This window comes from Pan troglodytes, chromosome 4 (assembly GCF_028858775.2).
Source record: "Pan troglodytes isolate AG18354 chromosome 4, NHGRI_mPanTro3-v2.0_pri, whole genome shotgun sequence".
NCBI classification, from domain to species: Eukaryota; Metazoa; Chordata; class Mammalia; order Primates; family Hominidae; genus Pan; species Pan troglodytes.
In genome coordinates, this window is record NC_072402.2 from 96116507 (window position 1) to 96139812 (window position 23306).

Sequence of the window (23306 nt, forward strand, 5' to 3'; positions counted from 1 at the left end):
TGTGCTGTGACCACACTGGATGAGGTCTCCTGCTTAGGGGTTTTGACAAAAAAGAGTAGATTTAAAGATAGTGTACTTGCCTCCAAAAGCGGTGCTGCAAGACTGAATATTACTTCATTGTGGGCTGTAGGAAATGTGTTTTGCCTGCTCTGTTTAATTCTGGGGTTAAAAGCAGTAGTCAAATCATGACAGCAAGGAGATTTCTGCTCTATTACAGCTCACTTATTTCCCTCCAAATATTAAACAATGCCAAAAAACTTTTAGTTATTTGGGATAGGATCCATTTTCATTTTACTCTTGTCCTTTTTTGGTTGTGAGATGACAGTTTAATATTCCAGGCTCCAAAGCAGAGTTTCGCAAATGGATTTTTTTAAAAAATAAAGTTCAATGCTCTAGGGAAGAAAAAAGGTGTGCAATTAATTTTCCATAAGAAATTGTATAACTGGTATTATACAAAGATGACTGACTATGTTTATCATCTATTTATCTCATACAATTCTTTGAATTTTCTAGGATAACATAGCATATTCATAATTTTACTAACGTTGATTCATCCTTGGTTTTATTATATAAAAATTGACTCTTATTTTGTTCTACTTGAGGTTTTTTCAGTTGGTGTTTTATCATCTGGATTCAGTGTAGGATAATATAGGGATTACAAACACAAATTTGAGAATTAAATTCAAATTTGAATCTTCACTGAACTCTACCCTTAGAAATGGTGAAGGTGCTAAATTTTATAAGTATAATGCACCTCAATTTTAGTAAAAAAAAAAACTAAGAAGAAAATAAATAAATAAAGCAAATTAATACTCAAAAATATAGTTTGAGTCTCACTCATGACTCACAAATTGTGTCACCTTAGGAATGTTATTTAACCTCTCTTAGCATTAGTCATCTTTAAAAATGATAACATTAATAATTCCAAATTCCCTGTGCTGTTCACAGGATTAAATAACATAAACCATATGAAGGAGCTGATACATAATAAGCTTTCAGTAAATTAAAATTTTGTAAAATTTCAGTAAATTAAAATTGTCGTTAAATGAATGGACTGTTCTGAAGATTTGAAAAGCCTTCCTTGGCCAGGGTCACCATTTTGTTCACACAGAATACAATATTTTTCTAGGTATTTCTGTATTTTATTAATTCATTTTAAAAAAAATGCCACTCCAAATATGTAGGTAACATCAGAGCTAGCTCAAAAAAATGAAATGAAGCCATTTGCTCAAATGAGTATTCCTAACCTGATTAAGAGCTAAACGTTGACCACAAAGACAATCTCAGAAACTCCTTCACCACAAGAGAAATCAAACACAGAAAGACTCATGTGCCCGGTTGCCTTGTTTACTACCAAACATAGTAGGAAAAATAGTCTGTTTTTTTTCCAAGGCTTTCTTTTAAATCCAAGTTTAAAAAATGAATATAACTGAGAAAAAGTGCAGTTCTGAAAATGCCAGGTGCTGTGAAGAAATGTTACCAAGATAATGAGAGGATAAGAGGTTGACAATATTTGATATCATAATTGTCAGGCCTCTGAGCCCAAGCTAAGCCATCATATCCCCTGTGACCTGCACATATACATCCAGACGGCCTGAAGCAACTGAAGAACCACAGAAGAAGTGAAAATTGGCAGTTCCTGTCCTAACTGATGACATTCCACCATTGTGATTTGTTCCTGCCCCACCCTAACTGATCAACCTCGTGACATTCCTTCTTCTGGACAATGAATCTCAGGAGCTCCCCCACCAAGCACCTTGTGACCCCTGCCCCTGCCTGCAAAAGAACAACCCCCTTTAACTGTAATTTTCCACTACCTACCCAAATCCTATAAAACTACCCCACCCCATCTCCCTTTGCTGACTCTCTTTTCGGACTCAGTCTGCCTGCACCCAGGTGATTAAAAAGCTTTATTGCTCACACAAAGCCTGTTTGGTGGTCTCTTCACATGGAGGCGCATGACAATTGGTGCCAAAGACCTGGGACAGGGGACTCCTTTTGGGAGACCGTTCCCCTGTCCTCACCCTCACTCAACGAGGAGATCCACCTATGACCCTGGGTCCTCAGACCAGCCCAAGGAACATCTCACCAATTTCACATCAGGTAAGCGATTTCTTCACTCTCTTCTCCAGCCTCTCTCGCTACCCTTCAATCTCCCTGTCCTTCCAATTCAGTTCTTTTTCCTCTCTAGTAGAGACAAAGGAGACACATTTTATCCGTGGACCCAAAACTCTGGTGCCGGTCACAGACTCGAGAAGACAGTCTTCCCTTGGTGTCTGATCGTCGCAGGGATGCCTGCCCTGATCATTCACCCACCATTCATCCACTGGTGTCTGATCACCACAGGGACGCCTGCCTTGGTCATTCACCCACATTCCCTTGGTGGCAAGTCAATTGTGGGGATGCCTGCTTTGGCTGCTCAGCACCCCCTTCTCCATGTCTCTACCTTTCTCTTTAAACTTACCTCCTTCACTATGTGCAATCTTCCACACTCCATTCCCCCTTCTTCTCCCTTAGCTTGTGTTCTCAAGAACTTAAAACCTCTTCAACTCACATCTGACCTAAACCCTAAACAACTTATTTTCTTCTGCAATGCTGCTTGGCCCCAATACAAACTTGACCATGGTTCTAAATGACCAGAAAATGGCGCTTTTGATTTCTCCATCTTACAAGACCTGGATGATTTTTGTTGAAAAATGGGCAAATGGTCTGAGGTGCCTGACGTCCAGGCATTCTTTTACACATAGGTCCCTCCCTAGTCTCTGCTCCCAATGCAACTTGTCCCAAATCTTTCTTCTTTCTCTCCTGGCTGTTCCTTCAGTCTCCACCCCAAGCTCTGAGTCCTTTGAATCCTCCTTTTCTATGGACACATCTGACTTCTCCCCTCCTCCCCAGGCTGCTCCTCACCAGGCCGAGCCAGGTCCCAATTCTTCCTCAGCCTCTGCTCCCCCACCCTATAACCCTTCTATTACCTCCCCTCACACCTGGTATGGCTTACAGTTTTGTTCCATGATTAGCTCTCCCTCACCTGCCCAACAATTTCCTCTTAGAGAGGTGGCTGGAGCTGAAGGCATATTCAAGGTTAACGCTCCTTTTTCTTTTTTTCTTTCTTTTTTTTTTTTTTTTTTTGAGACGGAGTCTCGCTCTGTCACCCAGGCTGGAGTGCAGTGGCGCAATCTCGGCTCACTGCAAGCTCCGCCTCCCAGGTTCACGCCATTCTCCTGCCTCAGCCTCCCAAGTAGCTGGGACTACAGGCGCCTGCCACCATGCCTGGCTAATTTTTTTTTTTTTCTATTTTTAGTAGAGGCAGGGTTCACCATGTTATCCAGGATGGTCTCGATCTCCTGACCTTGTAATCTGCCTACCTTGGCCTCCCAAAGTGCTAGGATTACAGGCATGAGCCACCACGCCTGGCCAATGCTCCTTTTTCTTTATCCAACCTCTCCCAGATCAGTTAGTGTTTAGGCTCTTTTTCATCAAATATAAAAACCCAGCCCAGTTCATGGCCCGTTTGGCAAAAACCCTTAGATGCTTTACCGCCCTAGACCCAGAGGGGCCAGAAAGCCGTCTTATTCTCAATATGCATTTTATTACCCAATCCGCTCCTGACATTAGAAAAAGCTCCAAAAATTAGATTCCGGCCCTCAAACCCCACAACAGGACTTAATTAACCTTGCCTTCAAGGTGTACAATAATAGAGAAGAGGCAGCCAAGCAGCAACATATTTCTGAGTTGCAATTACTTGCCTCTACTGTAAGAGAAACCCCAACCACATCTCCAGCACACAAGAACTTCAAAATGCCTAAACTGCAGCAGCCAGGCATTCCTCTAGGACCTCCTCCCCCAGGTACTTGCCTCAAGTGCCAGAAATCTGGCCCTGGGCCAAGGAATGCCTGCAGCCCAGAATTCCTCCTAAGCCGAGTTCCATCTGGGCAGGACCCCACTGGAAATCGAACTGTCCAACTCACCCAGCAGCCACTCTCAGAGCCCCCAGAACTCTGGCCTGAGGCTCTCTGACTAACTCCTTCCCAGACCTTCTCGGCTTAGCGGCTGAAGATTGACACTGCCCAATCCCCTTGGAAGCCTCCTGGACCATCACAGATGCTTTGGGTAACTCTTACAGTGGAGGCTAAGTCCATCCCCTTCTTAATCAATACAGAGGCTACCCACTCCACATTACCTTCTTTTCAAGGGCCTGTTTCCCTTGCCTCCATAACTGTTGTGGGTATTGATGGCCAGGCTTCTAAACCTCTTAAAACTCCCCAACTCTGGTGCCAACTTGGACAACATTCTTTTATGCACTCCTTTTTAGTTATCCCCACCTGCCCAGCTCCCTTATTTGGTTGAGACATTTTAACTAAATTATCTGCTTTGCTGACTATTTCTGGGCTATAGCCACAACTCATCGCCACCATTTCCCCCAGTTCAAAGCCTCCTTCGCACCTTCCTCTTGTATCTCCCAACTTTAACCCACAAGTATGGGACACCTCTCCTCCCTCCCTGGTGACCGATCACACACTCATTACTATACCATTAAAACCTAATCACCCTTACCCCGCTCAATGCTAATACCCCATCCCACAGCACACTTTAAAAGGGTTAAAGCCTGTTATCACCTGCCTGTTACAACATGGCCTTTTAAAGCCTACAAACTCTCCTTAGAAGTCTCCTATCCTACCTGTCCAAAAACCTGACAAGTCTTACAGGTTGGTCCAGGATCTTCGCCTTATCAACCAAATTGTCCTGCCTATCTACCCCGTGGTGCCAAACCCATATACTCTCCTATCTTCAATACCTCCCTCCACAACCCATTATTCTGTTCTGGATCTCAAAGATGTTTTCTTTGCTATTCCTTTACACCCTTCATTCCCACCTCTCTTTGCTTTCACTTGGACTGATCCTGACACCCATTAGTCTCAGCAACTTACCTGGGCTGTACTGCCACAAGGCTTCACAGACAGCCCCCATTATTTCAGTCAAGCCCTTTCTCATGATTTACTTCCTTTTTGTCCATCTGCTTCTCACCTTAATATTTTAATGACCTTCCATCTTACAGCCCCTCCTACAAATCTTCCCAACAGGACACCCTCCTGCTCCTCCAACATCTATTCTCAAAAGGATATCACATATCCCCCTCCAAGGCCCAAATTTCTTCCTCATCCATTACCTATCTCAGCATAATTCTTCATAAAAACACACGTGCTCTCCCTGCTGATCATGTCCAGCTAATCTCCCAAACCCCAACCCCTTCTACAAAGCAACAACTCCTTTCCTTCCTAGGCATGGTTAGGTACTTTTGCCTTTGAAAACTTGGTTTTGCCATCCTGACTAAACCATTATATAAACTCACAAAAGGAAACCTAGCTGACCCCATAGATCCTAGATCCTTTCCCCACTCCTCTTTCCGTTCCTTAAAAACAGCCCTAGAAGCTGCTCCCACACTAGCTCCCTCTAACTCATCCCAACTCTTTTCATTACACACAGCCAAAGTACAGGGCTGTGCAGTTGGAATTTTTACACAAGAGTCAGGACTGCGCCCTCTCCAAACAACCTGACTTTACTGTTTTAGGCTGGCCCTCATATCTGTGTGCAGCGGCTGCTGCCACTTTAATACATTTAAAGGCCCTCAAAATCACAAGCTATGCTCCACTTACTCTCTACAGTACTCATAACTTTCAAAATCTATTTTCCTCCTCATACTTGATGCATATACTTTCTGCCCCCTGGCTCCTTCAACTGTACTCACTATTTGTTAAATCTCCCACAATTACCATTGTTCCTGGCCCAGACTTCAATCCGGCCTCTCATCTTATTCCTGATACTACATCTAAACCCCATGACTCTATCGCTCTAATCCACATGGCATTCTCCCCATTTCCCCATACTTCCCTCTTTCCTGTTCCCCACCCAGACCACACTTGGTTTATTGATGGTGATTCTTCCAGGCCCAATCGCCAATCACCGGCAAAGGCAGTCTATGTTATAGCGTCTTCCACATCTATCATTGAGGCTACCGCTCTGCCCCTCTACAATACCTCTCAGCAAGCCGAACTCATTGCCTTAACTCAAGCCCTCATTCCTGCAAAAGGACTGTGTGTCAATATTTATACCAATTCCAAGTATGCCTTCCACATCCTTCACCACCATATTGTTATATGGGCTGAAAGAGGTTTCCCCATTACACAAGAATCCTCCATCATTAATGCCTCCTTAATAAAAACTCTACTTAAAGCTTCTCTACTTCCAAGGAAGCTGGGGTCATTCACTGCAAGGGCAATCAAAAGGCATCAGATTCCATTGCTCAGGGCAATGCTTATGCTGATAAGATAGCTAAAGAAGCAGCTAGCGTTCTAACTTCTGTCCCTCATGGCCAGTTTTTCTCCTTCTCATCGGTCACTCCCACCCACTATCCCACTGAAACTTCCACCTATCAATCTCTTCCCACACAAGGCAAATGGTTTTTGGACCAAGAAAAATTCCTCCTTCCAGCCTCACAGACTCATTCCATTCTATCGTCCTTTTGTAACCTCTTCCATACGGGTTACAAGCTGCTAGTCTGCTTCTTAGAACCTCTCATTTCCTTTAAGACATTTGCCCCTTGTTCTTCAGACTCTCCTCCCAGCCCCGCTTCTTGTTACTTATACCCAACTCCATGAATAGCAATGAAAGGTTGCTTGTAGACACTATGTGCTTTCTTGTACACCATAAAAATCAAACCTCCCTCTCTACCCAGTTGCCCCATCAATCCCCATTACAACCTCTAATGGCTGCTGCCTTCACTATATCCCTAAGAGTCTCAGTGCAAGACACCTCTTTTGGTGCTCCCTCTCATCTTTTCACTTTACATTTCCAGTTTTGCCTTACAAAGGTCTCTTCTTCCTCTGTGGCTCCTCCACCTACATGTGTCTACCTATTAATTGGACAGGCACATGTACACTAGTTTTCCTTACCCCCAAAAATCAATTTGCAAATAGGACCAAACAGCTTCCTGTTCCCCTCATGACACCAACACTTCACCACTATTTTGTTTTATTTTTCTCATTAATATAAGAAGGCAGGAATAGGCCTTAATTTACTCACTGCTGAAAAAGGAGGACTCTGTATATTTTTAAATGAAGAGTGTTGTTTTTACCTAAATCAATCTGGCCTGGTATATGGCAACATAAAAAACTCAAAGACAGAGCCCCAAAACTCGCCAACCAGGCAAATAATTATGCTGGACCTCCCTGGGCACTTTCTAATTGGATGTCCTGGCTCCTCCCAATTCTTAGTCCCCTAATACCTGTTTTTCTCCTTTTCTTATTTGGACCTTGTGTCTTCCGATTAGTTTCTCAATTTATACAAAACCGCATCCAGGCCATCACCAATCATTCTATATGACAAATGCTCCTTCTAACAACTCCACAATATCACCCCTTACCCCAAAATCTTTCTTCAATTTAATCTCTCCCACCCTAAGTTCCCATGCTGCCCCTAATCCCGCTCGAAGCAGCCCTGAGAAACATTGCCCATTATCTCTCCATACCACCCTCAAAAATTTTCGCCACCCCAACACTTCACTACTATTTTGTTTTGTTTTTCTTATTAATATAAAAAGACAGGGGCTGGGCACGGTGGCTTGTGCCTATAATCCCAGCACTATGGGAGGCCGGCAGGTGAATCACAAGGTCAGGAGAACGTGACCATCCTGGCTAACACAGTGAAACCCTGTTGCTACTAAAAATACAAAAAACTAGCCAGACATGGTGGTGGGCAACTGTAGTCCCAGCTACTCAGGAAGCTGAGGCAAGAGAATGGCATGAACCTGGGAGATGGAGCTTGCAGGGAGCTCAGATCACACCACTGCACTCCAGCCTGGGCAACAGAGCAAAACTCTGTCTCAAAAAAAAAAAAAAAAAAAAAAAAAAGACAGGAATGTCAGGCCTCTGAGCTGAAGCTAAGCCATCATATTCCCTGTGACCTGCACATATACATCCAGATGGCCTGAAGCAACCAAAGAACCACAAAAGAAGTGAAAATAGCCAGTTCCTGCCTTAACTGATGACATTCCACCACTATGATTTGTTCCTACCCCACCTTAAATGATCAATTAACCTTGTGACATTCCTTCTCCTGGACAATGAATCTCAGGAGCTCCCCCACCAAGCACCTTGTGACCCCCACCCCTGCCCCCAAGATAACAACCCCCTTTAACTATAATTTTCCGCTACCTAACCAAATCCTATAAAACTGCCCCACCCCTATCTCCCTTTGCTGACTCCTTTTTCAGACTCAGTCTGCCTGCACCCAGGTGATTAAAAAGATTTATTGTTCACACAAAGCCTGTTTGGTGGTCTCTTCACATGGACACACATGACAATAGTGAGTTTGAGCTAATATATTTATAAAGATGTATCATACATAAGTGTGAAAAGTACTGTATTAGTCCATTTTCACACTGCTGATAAAGACATAAGCAGTTTACATAAGAAAGAGGTTTAATGGACTTACAGTTCCACCTGGCTGGGGAGGCCTCACAATCATGGCAGAAGGTGAAAGGCATGTCTCACATGGTGGTAGACAAGAGAAAGAGAGCTTGTTCAGGGAAACTCCCCTTTCCAAACCATCAGATCTTCTGAGACTTATTCTCTATCACAAAAACAGTACAGGAAAGGCCTGCCTCCATGATTCAATTACACTCTACTGGGTCTCTCCCACAACACATGAGAATTCAAGATGAGATTTTGGTTGGGACACAGGCAAACCATATCATTTCACCCTGTCCCCTCCCAAATCTCATGTACTCATATTTCAAAATCAATCATGCCTTCCCAATAGTCCACCAAAGCCTTAACTCATTTTAGCATTAACTCAAAAGTCCACAGTCCAATGTCTCATCTGAGACAAGGCAAGTCCCTTCTGCCTATGAGCCTATAAAATCAAAAGCAAGTTAGTTACTTCCTAGATACAATGGGTTTATAGGCATTGGGTAAATACAGCCATTCCAGATGGGAGAATTTGGCCAAAATAAAAGGACTACAGGCCCCATCCAAGTCTGAAATCCAGCAGGGCAGTCAAATCTTAAAGCTCCAAAATGATGTCCTTTGTCTCACATGAAGGTCATATTGATGCAAGAGGTGGGTTCCCATGGTCTTGGGCAGCTCCAACCCTGTGGCTTTGCAGGGTGCAGCCACCCTCTTGGCTGCTTTCACAGGCTGGTGTTGAGTGTCTGTGGCTTTTCCAGGTGCACGGTGCAAGCTGTCAGCGGATCTTCCATTCTGGGGTCTGGAGGACGGTGGTCCACTTTTCACAGCTCCACTAGGTGGTGCTCCAGTAGGGACTCTGTGTGGGGGCTTGAATCCCACATTTCCCTTCCCCACTGCCCCAGCAGAGGTTTGCCATAAGGGCCCCGCCACTGCAGCAAACTTCTACCTGGACACCCAGGCATTTCTATACATCCTCTGAAATCTAGGTGGAGGTTCCCAAACCTCAACTCTTGACTTCTGTGCACTTGCAGGCTGAATACCACATGTAAGCTGCCAAGGTGAAGGGCTTGCACCCTCTGAAACCACAGCCTGAGCTGTACCTTCGCCCCTTTTAGACATGGCTAGAGTGGATGGGACACAGAGGACCAAGTCCCTAGACTGCACACAACACAGTTACTCTGGGCCCAACCCATGAAGACATTTTTCCTTCTAGGCCTCAGGGCCTGTGATGGGAGGGGCTGCCATGAAGAACTCTGACATGCCCAGGAGACATTTTCCCTATTGTCTTGGGGATTAACATTTGGCTTCTAGTTACTTATGCAAATTTCCACAGCAAGCTTGAATTTCTCCTCAGAAAATGGGATTTTTTTTTTCTATCAGATTGTCCAGTTGCAAATTTTCCAACCTTTTATGTTCTGCTTCCCCTATAAAATTGAATGCCTTTAACAGCACCCAAATCACCCCTTGAATGCTTTGCTGCTTAGAAATTTCCTCCACCAGATACCCTAAATCATCTCTCTCAAGTTTAAAAATCCACAAATCTCTAGGGCAGGGGGCAAAATGCTCCCAGTCTTTTTGCTAAAACATAACCACAGTCACCTTTGCTCCAATTCTCAACAAGTTCCTCATCTCCATATGAGACCACCTCAGCCTGGACCTTATTGTTCATATCACTACCAGCATTTCTGTCAAAGCCATTCAACAAGTCTCTTGGAAGTTGCAAACTTTCCCAAATTTTCCTGCCTTTTTCTGAGCCCCCCAAATTGTTCCAACCTCTGCTTGTTACCCAGTTCCAAAGTTGTTTCCACATTTTTGGGTATCTTTTCAGCAATGTCCCACTCTACTGGTACCAATTTACTGTATTAGTCCATTTTCATGCTGCTGATAAAGGCATACCTGGGACTGGGCAATTTACAAAAGAAAGAGGTTTAATGGACTTACAGTTCCATGTGGCTAGGGAGGGCTCTCAATTATGGCCTAAGGTGAAAGGCACATCTCACATGGTGGCAAACAAAAGGAAAAGAGCTTGTGCAGGGAAACATCCCTTTTTAAAGCCATCAAATCTCATGAGACTTATTCACTATCACAAAAACAGCACAGAAAAGACCTGCCCCCATGATTCGATTACCTCCCACTGCGTCCCCCCATAACATGTGGGAATTCAAGATGAGATTTGGGTGAGGACACAGCCAAACCATATCAAATACTGAGGGTTCCAAAGGAGCTCAGAGCAAGAGAAAGAGTTGGGAATTATCTGATGCAAGTTGAGGTATGAAGAGTGTTGAGATTATATCAAGAAGGAGTATACAAGAGAAAAAAAGTTGACTGTCACAAATTGAGTTCCCAAGGAAGCAGGCTCTAAAATGAAGATTAGTGAGCATGATGATGACTATGGAATATGCTTGGGATCAAAAGATTGGGCAAAGGGAGAAGTCAAGGTGAAATGCAGTCTCAATGGAAGCTTCAGCTAGCCCTACAGGATGTTCTACAGACAGTATGACCCTTTAGAGCTGTCTCAAATTGAAGTAGAGTCTGGGCTCTGTACCAATCAGCCATGGGAAGCAGCTGCCTTGGAAAGAAAGCATTCTCTTTGGATAGGTGACTCTTTCTCTCTCATCTGAGGTAACTCCTGAGACGTGATGACAGTTGAGAGTTTTCTTCTGGCAGTACACCCAGCAGCAGGGGTATTAATTACTTCTTTCCTGTGCTCTTGGTGGTACACCACACATCCACTAGGATGAGTAAGCACAAAATATTGCAGGAAAACTATATTGAAGGATCTGAATAGGGAAGAATGAAACAGAGCAAAAGTTTCTGAAGATGTAGGAGGAATACTGAGATACAGGTGCACTTTGGAAACCAAGATTCAAGAAGGAAGAGAAATATAACAGAGGCAAAATTTGTAGAAAGTTTAAGATTAAAGAACAAGAAGAGGACATTGGGTTTAACAAAAATAAGTAATGCTTTTTAATGCTACCATGTAATAGGGGAGAAAGTAGGGGGAAAGTGGGAACCATGTTTAGCCACTAAAGATAGATGAAAGTAGAGAAATAAAGATGGAACACCAATATGCTGAGTAAAAGATAATAGGCATAATATATTCTATTCTTCCTATGAAAAAATTCACCTGCCATTAAAAATCTCCTACACTGATCTGGTTTTGTCAAACATAAGAAGTACAAATGCCAAAACCCAGAAAAAAAGATTAATCAAACTGGTTTGGCACATATATGCTCATTTCATAAAAGAAAGCCTATCCAATGGAAAAAGTCATCTTTATTCATGTAAATTTTCAGTATTGGTCCCCTTAAAACATTTCAAATTACGTTTTATTCAAGATGTTCAAGAAATGTCTCTCTAGATATACACCTAAGAGTCCTAAAATTCTCCAAGCAACTTAAGGGTACTGAATCCGATAAACTCCAAGCTATTTTCCAGATTAAGTCTTGCATAGTGTGAGTACCTTTGCCTGGTTGAAAGCTCGGTTCTATGGTATTGCATAAATAAGTACCCTTATGTAAAATTGCATATTACTTGACAGATCTATGACAGCGTATTGCTGCAAAGAGCTGAAATGTCTTCAAGAAAAATAAAAGACATAAACTTTTATTGACCAATTATTATGCTCTAGATATTTTTTCAGATGTAAACAATATGCCATTTGTCTTCACTCCAAATCTGTGAACCTGTCTTATAAATAACCTTTCTGTGTTTCAGTTTTCCAAATAACTTGCCCAATATTATACAATCTATAAGGAATGGAACTAGGATTCATCAAATGACTAAATGATTTACTGACTCTTTCATTAATTTAACTTATAAGAAATATAGCAAGGATTCATTAAATGATTGAATGATTGATTTTTTCATTAATTCAACATATATTATCAAATATCTGCTTTTTGCATTATTGAAACTCAAATCTGCTTGGTTACAAAGCCCATATTTTTAAATTTTTATTTATATGAAAATTTTATTTTTATGCATTATCATATTATAAAAACAAAACTCAAATCACTCAAGAAGACTTTCTGAGATAGTAATTCAAGTTGTACCTGAGTGGAATGACTGAAGTGGATACCACTGCTCCTCAGGGGGCAATTGTTCCATAGTATGCACATCAGTAGACACCAAGAACAGTGCCTACAACTGGTGAATAAAATATATTGCTTTTCAAATAATTTATGTATTATAAAATAGCAACTCTTTATTGAACATCATGGATAGCTTTTTCCTCTTTTTTAAATCCAGTTTTTCCATCTAAAAATCAGAAAATAAATGGTTGAATCATGGCATGTTTCAAAAAAATAAACAACTAAAGACAAAACAGAGATATTTCTCTCATTTTCCTATATATTGGCTATAGAACTTATGTGAACAGGAAAAAAAGTATTTTATGCTAAATGTCTACATTTCGTTCTTTTTTAAACTACTGGAGAATTTATGTAAGGTCAGTGGTTTCAAATTAAATCTTCTTTTACATTTACATGCTGAGTAACTGAGGTGACTTCTTATTTTAACGTCTATGTAGTAGAACTATAACTATCTATATAATTATGTTTTTTTTTTTTTTTTTCTGAGACAGAGTCTCGCTCTGTCACCTAGGCTGGAGTGCAATGACGCGATCTTGGCTCACCGCCTCCCACGTTCAAGCAATTCTCCTGCCTCAGCCTCTCAAGTAGCTGGGATTACAGGTGACTGCCACCACGGTTGGCTAATTTTTTAAATTTTCAGTAGAGATGGGGTTTCACCATGTTGGCCAGGCTGGTTTCGAACTCCTGACCTCAAGTGATCCACCCACCTTGGCCTCCCAAAGTGCTAGGATTACAAGCATGAGCCACCATGCCCAGCCTATATAATTATGCTTTTTGAGACATATAATTCTTAAGTAAATCTGAAGAATGAATTGCCGAAGGGAAATATGCTGTTTTCAAAATAGTATTTTAATATCAGTTGTTGCAGGCAGAAATGAGTTAGCAAAGTCTACACTTAATGAGCTTTAAGCAGGAAATTTTATCTCATTAAACTTGTCTGGGTATTTCTATAGGGGAAAAACATTTATAAGTTAATAAAATATCTATTTTTGGACGATATTTGTTATATTATACTGTCATTTGCCAATGGCCTTTTCAGTTGCACCTGAACACATAGAGGTTAATTCCAATAATTTAAAATATTCTTATATAAAAATGAATGTGTACTTCTGCATAAAACTGAATTCTTGCGTGCCTGTAATCCCAGCTACTCAAGAGGCTGAGGTAGGAGAATCGCTTGAACCCAGGAGGCAGAGGTTGCAGTGAACCGAGATCGCGCCACTGCACTCCAGCCTGAGTGACAGAGTAAGACTCCATCCCCCTGACGGGAAAAAAAAAATTCTTACAGACATTTATATGCATGTTCTTTTGGATACTATGTAAGAACTGACTAATGTCAATCAGTGATTTAACAAATTAATAGCTAGTGCTTATGTTATCACTCTATCTTCTGATTATCTGTTTCCTTTACAAATGCCTTTTTTAAAAGCAGCCATTAAAAATATTTTAGTGCTTCCTAAAGGCAAAACAGGAGTAATTAAGGCAGATATAGATTAAAGGTTAAACTTACAGACTAACAGGTGTAATTATGATCAATAAATAACTCAACATTTTTCCCCAGGGAATGAGACACATTTGCAGAAATTGAGGATAGGATGTTCTTGAATCTGCCCAATTTGATACAAGACTACCTGTCACCAGTACTTTCCCTGGGAGACTTAGCTGATCTGACTGGTAAACCTGGTCTCCTTTCATTTTTCCATGTGCATCCTTCTCAAACCCTCTACTCATTGAAAACTGACAAGTAGAGGAGAAGCATTATGCAGCTAACAATTTAAAAATGGTTTCACTCTCCTAGTAGAAATATCTGCAAATAAAATCCATTGAATAAACAAACTTTATTTTTTTAATTTAGCATCTTTAATAAATATGTAAATATTTTGCAAGGTATAGAAAAATAAAACATATATTATTTCCTAGGCATAGAAAGTAAAGTGAAGTTGGTCTAAACAAGATAAAATCATTGGCACAAATAGTTTCATTAGATGAGCTTCTCACTGTTTCTTACAGATCTCTAAAGACAAGTTTTCAAAATTTACTGGCTCATTTGAAGAAATTGGAGAAAACTTTTTTGCCTGAGTGTACATATCTGTATATCTATATATATTTATTATGGCTCATCTCCAGCCTACAAGTGTATGTCTGCATTATAATTCTGAGAAATAGTCAAATGGTTCTAACGAGAAAGCTAAGGCATTGATGGTGAGACTGTTAAAATTGTGGGCCAAAAAAAAGCTAAAATATATTTAATTTTATATCGTTGTTTCAATATTTTTAAGAAAAGCTTCTAAGGTTTTTTTTAAACTTTAAAATTTTTAACAGTTCAAAACACTACACTTTCAAAGATGGAAGAAATCCTTAAAATTGCCTAGTTTCTTTCTTTCTGAAATTATGCATATGGACATTCTCTGGGCTCTGTGGAAAGCTCCCAGGACAAAAGAAAGAATGATACAGAAGGAAAGGAGGGAAAAGATTCAGGCTTGCCTCTCTGGCCTTAAGATAAAGATAGGCTGTTAGGATGGGGCAAGATGGCAGAATAGGACTCTGGCAATCATCTCCCCACAGAAAGATCAATTTTAAAACTACTCACACACAAAAATACCTCCACAAGGACTAAGAAAACCAGGTAAGAAATCACAGTACCTAGTTCTAGCACAACGATTTTTAAAAGATGCATTAAACAGGGTAAGAAGGTTAGTTTTATATAACCCACATCACCCTTTCACAACCCCAGGGAGCACAGCATGATGAAAGATACTATCAACATGGGGAAAAGAGAGAGAAGTGAGCATAGGACTTTGCCTTGACTCCAACACTGAACCTGTTACAGTAAAACTCAGCACCATGCAGACCTCCAGAGCTCCATATTCTGGGCTGGTACCCAGGACTAAGCCTCTAGACTTGCTCTGGCATCAGTGGGACAACATAGCTCCAGGCTTCAGACTTGTGTGGTGGACTTCATCTATGCCTGTACCAACACTACGCTGACTTCAGTGGCCCTGGGCTTCAGGCAGCCTTGAATGGCAAGTAGCCCTCTGTGGTCCTGAGCTTCTGTCATGCCCCAGCTCCACGCCCACCTGCATCTGCCCAAAGCTTCTGGCCTGCCCCAGTGTTGCACCTGTCATAGTAACAATAAGTACCTTAAAGTATTTAAGGTAAGAGTAAAGACAAAGTCAAATTCAAAATACATTAATACTTTAATGGTGATGTATAAAACACGGATATCTTTATTATGAAGGCTAAGAAACTAAACTATTAAAAAATAACTGCCATAATGTGTTAAGGAATATCCACTATAAAACAATGTAATATCAAAAACTCAAAATTTAGGTGAAGGAATGGAGTAAACATATGAAAATTTTTTGTGTGTGACCAAAGTTATTAGCTTAAAGTAACCTATTATAACTATTAGATGTTTTTTGCAAGCCACTTGGTAACCATGAAGCAACAACCTATAATAGATACACAAAAAGTAAAAGGCAAAGAATAAAAACATATCATAAGGGAAAAATCACTTAGAAAGGAAGACAGCAAGAGAGGAAGAAAGGAACAAAGGAAATTAACAAAATGGCAACAGCAAATTCTTATCTATTAACGGGTACCTGGGATGTGATTGGATCAAATTCTTTCATCAAAATACATAGACAACAGTGGTTGAATTGGCCAAAAAACAAGACACGACTACATGCTGCCTACAAAATACTAAGTTTATCTGTAAGGACACACACAGACTGAAAATGATGATATGGAAAATGATATTTCATGTAAATGAAAAACAAAAGAGAACAGGAGGTGCTATACTTAGATAACATAACCTTTAAGTCAAACACTATAAAAAGAGACAAAGAAGCCATTATATAATGATAAAGAGGTCAATTCAGCAAAAGGATATAACAAAATAAACATATATGTACCTAACATTGGAGCACCTATAAATAAAGCAAATATTAATAGATCTGAAGAGAGAGATACTGCAGTACAGTAATAATAATGGACTTAAATGCCACACTTTCAGCAATGAACAGGTCATCCAGATAGAAAATCAATAAGGAAACATCAGATATAAGCTACACTCTAAATCAAATAGGCTTAACAGACATACAGAACATTCCATGCAATAGCTACAGAATGTGCATTCTTCCCAACTGCACATGGAACATTCTTTAGGATACAATATATGTTAGGACAGAAAACAAGTCTTAACAATTGAAGAAGATAAAAATTATATCAAGTATCTTTTCTTACTGCAATGGTATAAAACTAGAAAGCAGTAACAGAAGAAACTTCAGAAAATTCACAAATACATGGAAATTAAACATGTTCATTTAATGGAAATTGGACAACATGCTTCATTGACAACCAATGGGTCAATTAAAAAATTAAAAGAAAAATTTAAAAATTTTCTTGAGATTAATAAAAATGGAAATACAACATACCAAAACCTATGGGATGCAGCAAAAGCAATCTAAGGGAGATGATTACAGCAATAAATGCCTACATCACAAAAAGAAGAAAGATCTCAAATAAAAATCTTAATGTTGTATCTCAAAAAACTAGAAAAACAAGAACAAATTAAGTCCAAAGATCACAGCAGAAATAAATGGAGACTAGAAAAAAATCTAGAAAAGATCGATGAAACTAGGAGTTGTTTTCTGAAAAGATAAACAACAATAAACGCGTAGCTAGATTAAGAACAAAGAGGCTCAAATGAATAAAATCAGAAATGAAAAAAGAGACATTACATCTGATACAATAGCAAGTAAAAGAATCACAAGAGACTACTACAAACAATTACATGACAATAAATTGAATAACCTAGAAGAAATTGATAAAATTCTTGGTGCATACATCTATCAAGACTGCATTATGAAGAAATAGAAAATTTTAATAGAATATTAAGGATATTGAATTAGTATTAAAGTCTCTCACCAAAGAAAAGCCAAGGACCTAATGGCTTCACTGTTGAATCCTTCAAACATTTGAAGTACTAATACCAATTCTTCTCTGATTATTCCGAAAAAAAAAAATGGAAGCAGGGGAATACTTTCAAATTATACTATGAGGCCAGTATTACCATGATATCAAAGCCAGACAAAGGCACTACCAAAGAAGAACTAGAGGCCAATAATATTGATGAACATGATACAAAAATCCTCAAATAAACACCAGAAAACCAAATTCAACAGCACATTAAAAAGATCACTCATCATGATCAAGTGGCATTCATCCCAGGGGTACAGGTATGTTTCAAAATATATAGAGCAATAAATGTGCTACATCAAATTAGTAGAATGAAGGACAATAATCATCCACAGATACAGAAAAATCATTTGAAAAAGTCAACATGCTTCCATGAGAAAACTCTCAACAAATTTTGTATAGAAGAAATGTTCCTCAATACAATAAAGGTCATATATTATAAACCCATAACTAACATCATATTCATCAGGGAAAAGTTGAAAGTTTTTTCTCTAAGATCTAGAACAAGACAAGGATGCCCCCTCTCATCACTTCTATTCAATATAATACTGGCAGTACCTAGCCAGAGAAATTAGGCAAGAGAAAGAAATAAATGGCATCAAAATTGGAAAGGAAGTATTAATACAATTGTCCTGGGCCGGGCACGGTGGCTCATGCCTCTAATCCTAGCACTTTGGGAAGCCGAGGCGGGTGGATCACCTGAGGTCAGGAGTTTGAGACCAGCCTGGCCAGCATGGTGAAACCCCGTCTTTTCTAAAATACAAAAAATTAGCTGGGTGTGTTGGTGGGCACCTGTAGTCCCAGCTACTTGGGAGGCTGAGGCAGGAGAATAGCTTAAAACAGGGAGCCGGAGGTTGCAGTGAGCCGAGATTGCGCCATTGCACTCCAGCCTGGGTGACAAAGTAAGACTTCATCTCAAAAATAAATAAATTAATTAAATAAAAAATAAAATAATAAAATAAAATTGTCCCTGCTTACATATAATAGGATTTTAGATATAGAAAATTCTAAAGATGCCATCAAAAAACTGTTATTTTTTGTGTTTTCACATTAACAATAGCTGCAAAAGAACAAAAATAGATAAATTTAACCAAAGAGGTGAAAGACCTGTACCCTGGAAACTATAAAATTTTGATTAAAGAAATTGAAGAAGACAAAAGCAGATGGGAAGACAGCTGTATTTATGGATTGGAAGAATTAATATTGTTAAAGTGTTCATACTGCCCAAAGTGATCTATTGATTCAGTGCATTACCTCTCAAAATACTGATGACGTTCTTCACAGAAATAGATAAAACAGTCCTGAAGTTTGTATAGACCACAAAAGACTCCAAATAGCCAAAGCAATCTTGAGCAAAAAGAACAAGCTAGTGGCATTACACTATCTGACTTTAAAACATGCTACACAGCTATGGTAACCAAAACCACATGGTACAGGTATAAAAACAGACACGTAGACCAATTGAATAGGATAGAGAGCCCAGAAATAAATCCATGCATATAAAGCAAACTGATTTTCAGAAAAAGGCATCAAGTACACACAATGGGGAAAGGACAGTCTCTTCAATAAATGGTGTAGGGAAACAATTTCCAGAGGCAGAGGAATGAAACTAGACTCTTCTTTCTCACCACATATAAGAAATAACTCAAAAATTGATTAAAGACTTAAATGTAAGACCTAAAACTATGAAACTACTGGAAGAAAACTTAGGAAAAGAGCTCCATGGTACTAGTCTAGGCAAGGGTTTTCTGAATAAAATTTCAAACTCATGGGTAACAAAAACAAATATAGATAAATGAGATTACATCAAACTAAAAGCTTCTGCACAGCAAAAGAAACAATCAATAGAGTGAAGAGACAACCTACAGAATGAAATAAAATATTTGCAAACTATTTATCTTATAAGAGGATAATATCCAAAACATGTAAGAACTGAAGTAACTCAACAGTAAGAAACAAATAACACAATTGAAAAATGGGCAAAATATACATTTCTCAAAAGAAGACATACAAGAATATTAGGTATGCAGACCAATAGTATATTAAAAAATACTCAACATCACTAATCATCAAGGAAATGCAAATTAAAATCACCAAATATCACCTCATACCTGTTAGAATGGTTATTATCAAAATGGCAAAAGATAATGAATGTTAGTAAGAATGTGGAGAAAAGGGAACCCTTGTATACGGTTGTTGGGAATGAAAATCAGTACAACCATTATGAAATACAATATGGAAGTTCCTCAAAAAACTAAAAACAGAACTATCATATGATCCACCAATCCCATTACTGGATATATAGCTACAGAAAATGAAATCAGTATGTTGAAGAGATAGCTGCATCCCACCTTGATTATAGCATTATTCACAACAGCCACGATATGGAATCAACTTAAGTGTCCATCAATGTATGAATGAAGAAAATACAGTATATACACACAATGGAATACTATCCAGTCATAAAAAAGAAGAAAATCCTGTCATTTACAACAAGCAAACATGACTAAATATATCCATAATAGGAGGCAGTGAATAAGACAATCAATGCAAGGGGAAAAAATGCTAAATCCTATAATAAAACCCCGAAATAAAAAAAGATTCAAAATTACATATCAAAAAAGCATATTATATATGCTTTTATCCAACTTATAACAACCCAGAATGACCAACTTCAAGACATATTTTAAAATTTTTTTGAGATTAAAAAAAGGCAAGCTCTTCTGGACAAGAGACTTAGAAGGAAAGAAAATTGGGTCATCACTGAATTTTTCTACAGCAACACTTTATGGCAGAAGTAAATGGATTCATACATTTAAGATAATCAAGAGTAAAAACATAGGTCAAAGATTTCATACCTAGCAAAGGGACTTTCAAGAATAAAGAGCATTCCTGCCAGTCTAGTGGTTAGGAAAAAAAGGAAGAAAAGGCAAATTTGCAAGCTATCAACATTCAAGAACTCTAGAAATATTGTTCCCATGAGGCCTTCTTGAGAAACCTACCAGAGAGCAAACTTCACAAAACCAAAATGACTAGAGAAACATTGACATAAAACTAGTGGTGAACACTAATACATAATTACTTGTAAAATTAATACTAAAAGAGAGCTAAAAATGAGAGATTATAATATTTAATATTATATGTAGATACAGGACAATGTAAGACAATTTTTTTAAAAAAATAGATGAGAGTGGGGAGAGAAAATTAAAAAATTGTTTTTTCTAAATAATATTAGTGGTAATAGAATTGCTATCCTGAGACAATTATGCAGGTGATGTAGGATAAAGGAAATGAGAAATTTTCAGAAATTCTAATTATATTATCCCGTGTCCTTGGGAACTGAGTTTCTTAATGTGAAAGAGAAGAGATACAGATGTAATATAAAACAAATTAAGTAAAACCTTTGTACTCCAAAATTTGTATAGGAAGTACCAGTGTGAGTTTATGAGGTATTTTATCTTTAATATGAACTTATTAAATATAAAATATGCATATATGTGTGTGTGTATTTTTATATATATACACATGCGCGCACACACACATGCATACAAATTGCATTAGCTCTGTCCACTGAGAAAGATCAGCTCTGAAAACCTTAACTCTGTCCATCGAAAAGATCTAGAAATGATGACCAACAGAACTGCAATGAGCAAACCAAATATTATATTCCCACCGAAGAAAAAACAGATTACCATTGTGTGGTCTTTCTTGCTAAAACTATCAAACCTAAGGTAGGTTTTGGATAAAGATGATGAGTTTGACTTCGACATGCTGTGTTACACAAACGGAACAGCACAGGAATTGAAAATATGATGCTGAAGCTTTTGGAAAATGAAAATAAACATTCAAGTGTTATTCAATTTGTTAAGAAAAATAGCAGAGGTCTAACTATTAGAAATCAAGAATCAAAGCACGGATAAATAATAAATATCCATCACAGCATTTAGAGAAGTGAGAGATGTTTAGAAGAGGTAATAAAATAATGGGAGTCATATAAGGAGAAAGTTTAGAGAAGCAACTTCTTGAAGTATTAGTTTTCAGCCAAAGACTTAAGTGTACAAGATAGTCATCAGTTCCCTGGCCTTTTCATAGTGTAGTTGCAATAATAATTGCATCATAAAATTACAAAACACACACAAAAAAGCTGGAAACTTCATTTGCACTTCAAATTTAAATCACACAGCAAAAATAAAATCTTTGCAACTGTACATTGTGCAGTTATTAACATCTTCATTTTCTAAAGGAGAAGACTGACACACAGAGATATCAAAAGACTATGGAAATCTTAGTTAATTGGTGGAAGAAGAAAATGAAGCCAGTTTGCTGCTGTTTCATTATCAGTATCAGGGTCTACTTTGGGGGGATCCTGTCTCTATTCTTGAACATTTTAACTAGAATATTGAAAGACTGTCTTATGTGTGTCATTTATCACTATGTATTTATCAATATTCAGCTAAGAAGAAATTGCAAATTTATAGCTTGATTCTGTATCTTGGAAAACATCAAGGCCCTATCATAGCAAGATGGACAACAGAGGGTGCCCTTCACTTTGAGCATAAGATGCATTGACTAATCATTTCCTGAATCATTACTAAGTGATGCTTCATACAATTCTTGGCAATCGAGTCTTTTAAACTGCAACAGATGTGAAGTGGTGAGTAATATACTTCCGTATTTTTATCCCTAAAGGCAGTTGAAATTCAAATAATCATAGTCAAAGTGAAGGCAAACTCACGATACTTAATTAAATTTCTATGCCAATGGAAAGCCTTATATAATACCTGGAGATGTTAACAAAGAAAGCTTTGCAAAATGAAATCAGAAGCTACTTGGTGTTAACTGATTTCCAACTCAAAAGAGAGGGGGACAAGTAGTAGGAAAACTTTCATGCTGATAGTAACAACGGACTTCCAGGAAAATGTCGTTAGTAACAAACAGTGCCTTTGCTAATTGCTTTTTAGATTTTTCCACTGAGTAGAGTTACATATTCCCCATACAACTTATTAGGAAAACATTTACTTAAACCCTCCTTGACTTTTCGCTGAAACAACAGTAAAGGGCATCACCTTCTAGTACTTGAGTTGAACAAAATACTTTCAGCAAAGTCATTCTATATTTGCAGTAAACTAATTTCTCACAAAGAATCAAAGTTCCATATAGGGAAAAAGTAACAATTTTCACCACAATTTGTAAGAGAGGCTTTCACAAGAAAAATGAAGCATAGAATCCACAGGTTTCAAATGAAAAACTTGTCTGAAAATAAGGTGAAGGGCTGGCAAACTTCCTGGTTTCCCCAAGAGTTTCAGGCTGAGAAGCCCATTGCAGCACGTGTACATCTCTCCTAATCCTTTTAACCCCAACCCCACACACTTACATGCAAAGCATTGGAATCCTTAAAAATCGCTAGAACTGATGACTAAGACTTGATGTTGTTCTAGGAGCTTCTTCAGAACTCCTGGTAACATTTTTCCTGTCTGGATGTGCAAACTTTATATTACTAACTATACCAAATGAAAACCATCCCCCTCCAATCCTTTTGCTTTACATTCAAAGTAAAAGAATGAATTTCTATTTTATTAATTTCAGGTTCCTTCAGATATGTAATTTAATATGCCAGTGATATAAATAATTCTCCAGAAAACAAAGCGCAGATTCTCAGGTTTTCCAAGGATAGGATTTTCTCACTGTATCCCCCAGGCTGGAGTGCAGTGGTGCAATCTCGGCTCACTGCAACCTCTGCCTCCCAGGTTCAAGCGATTCTCCTGCC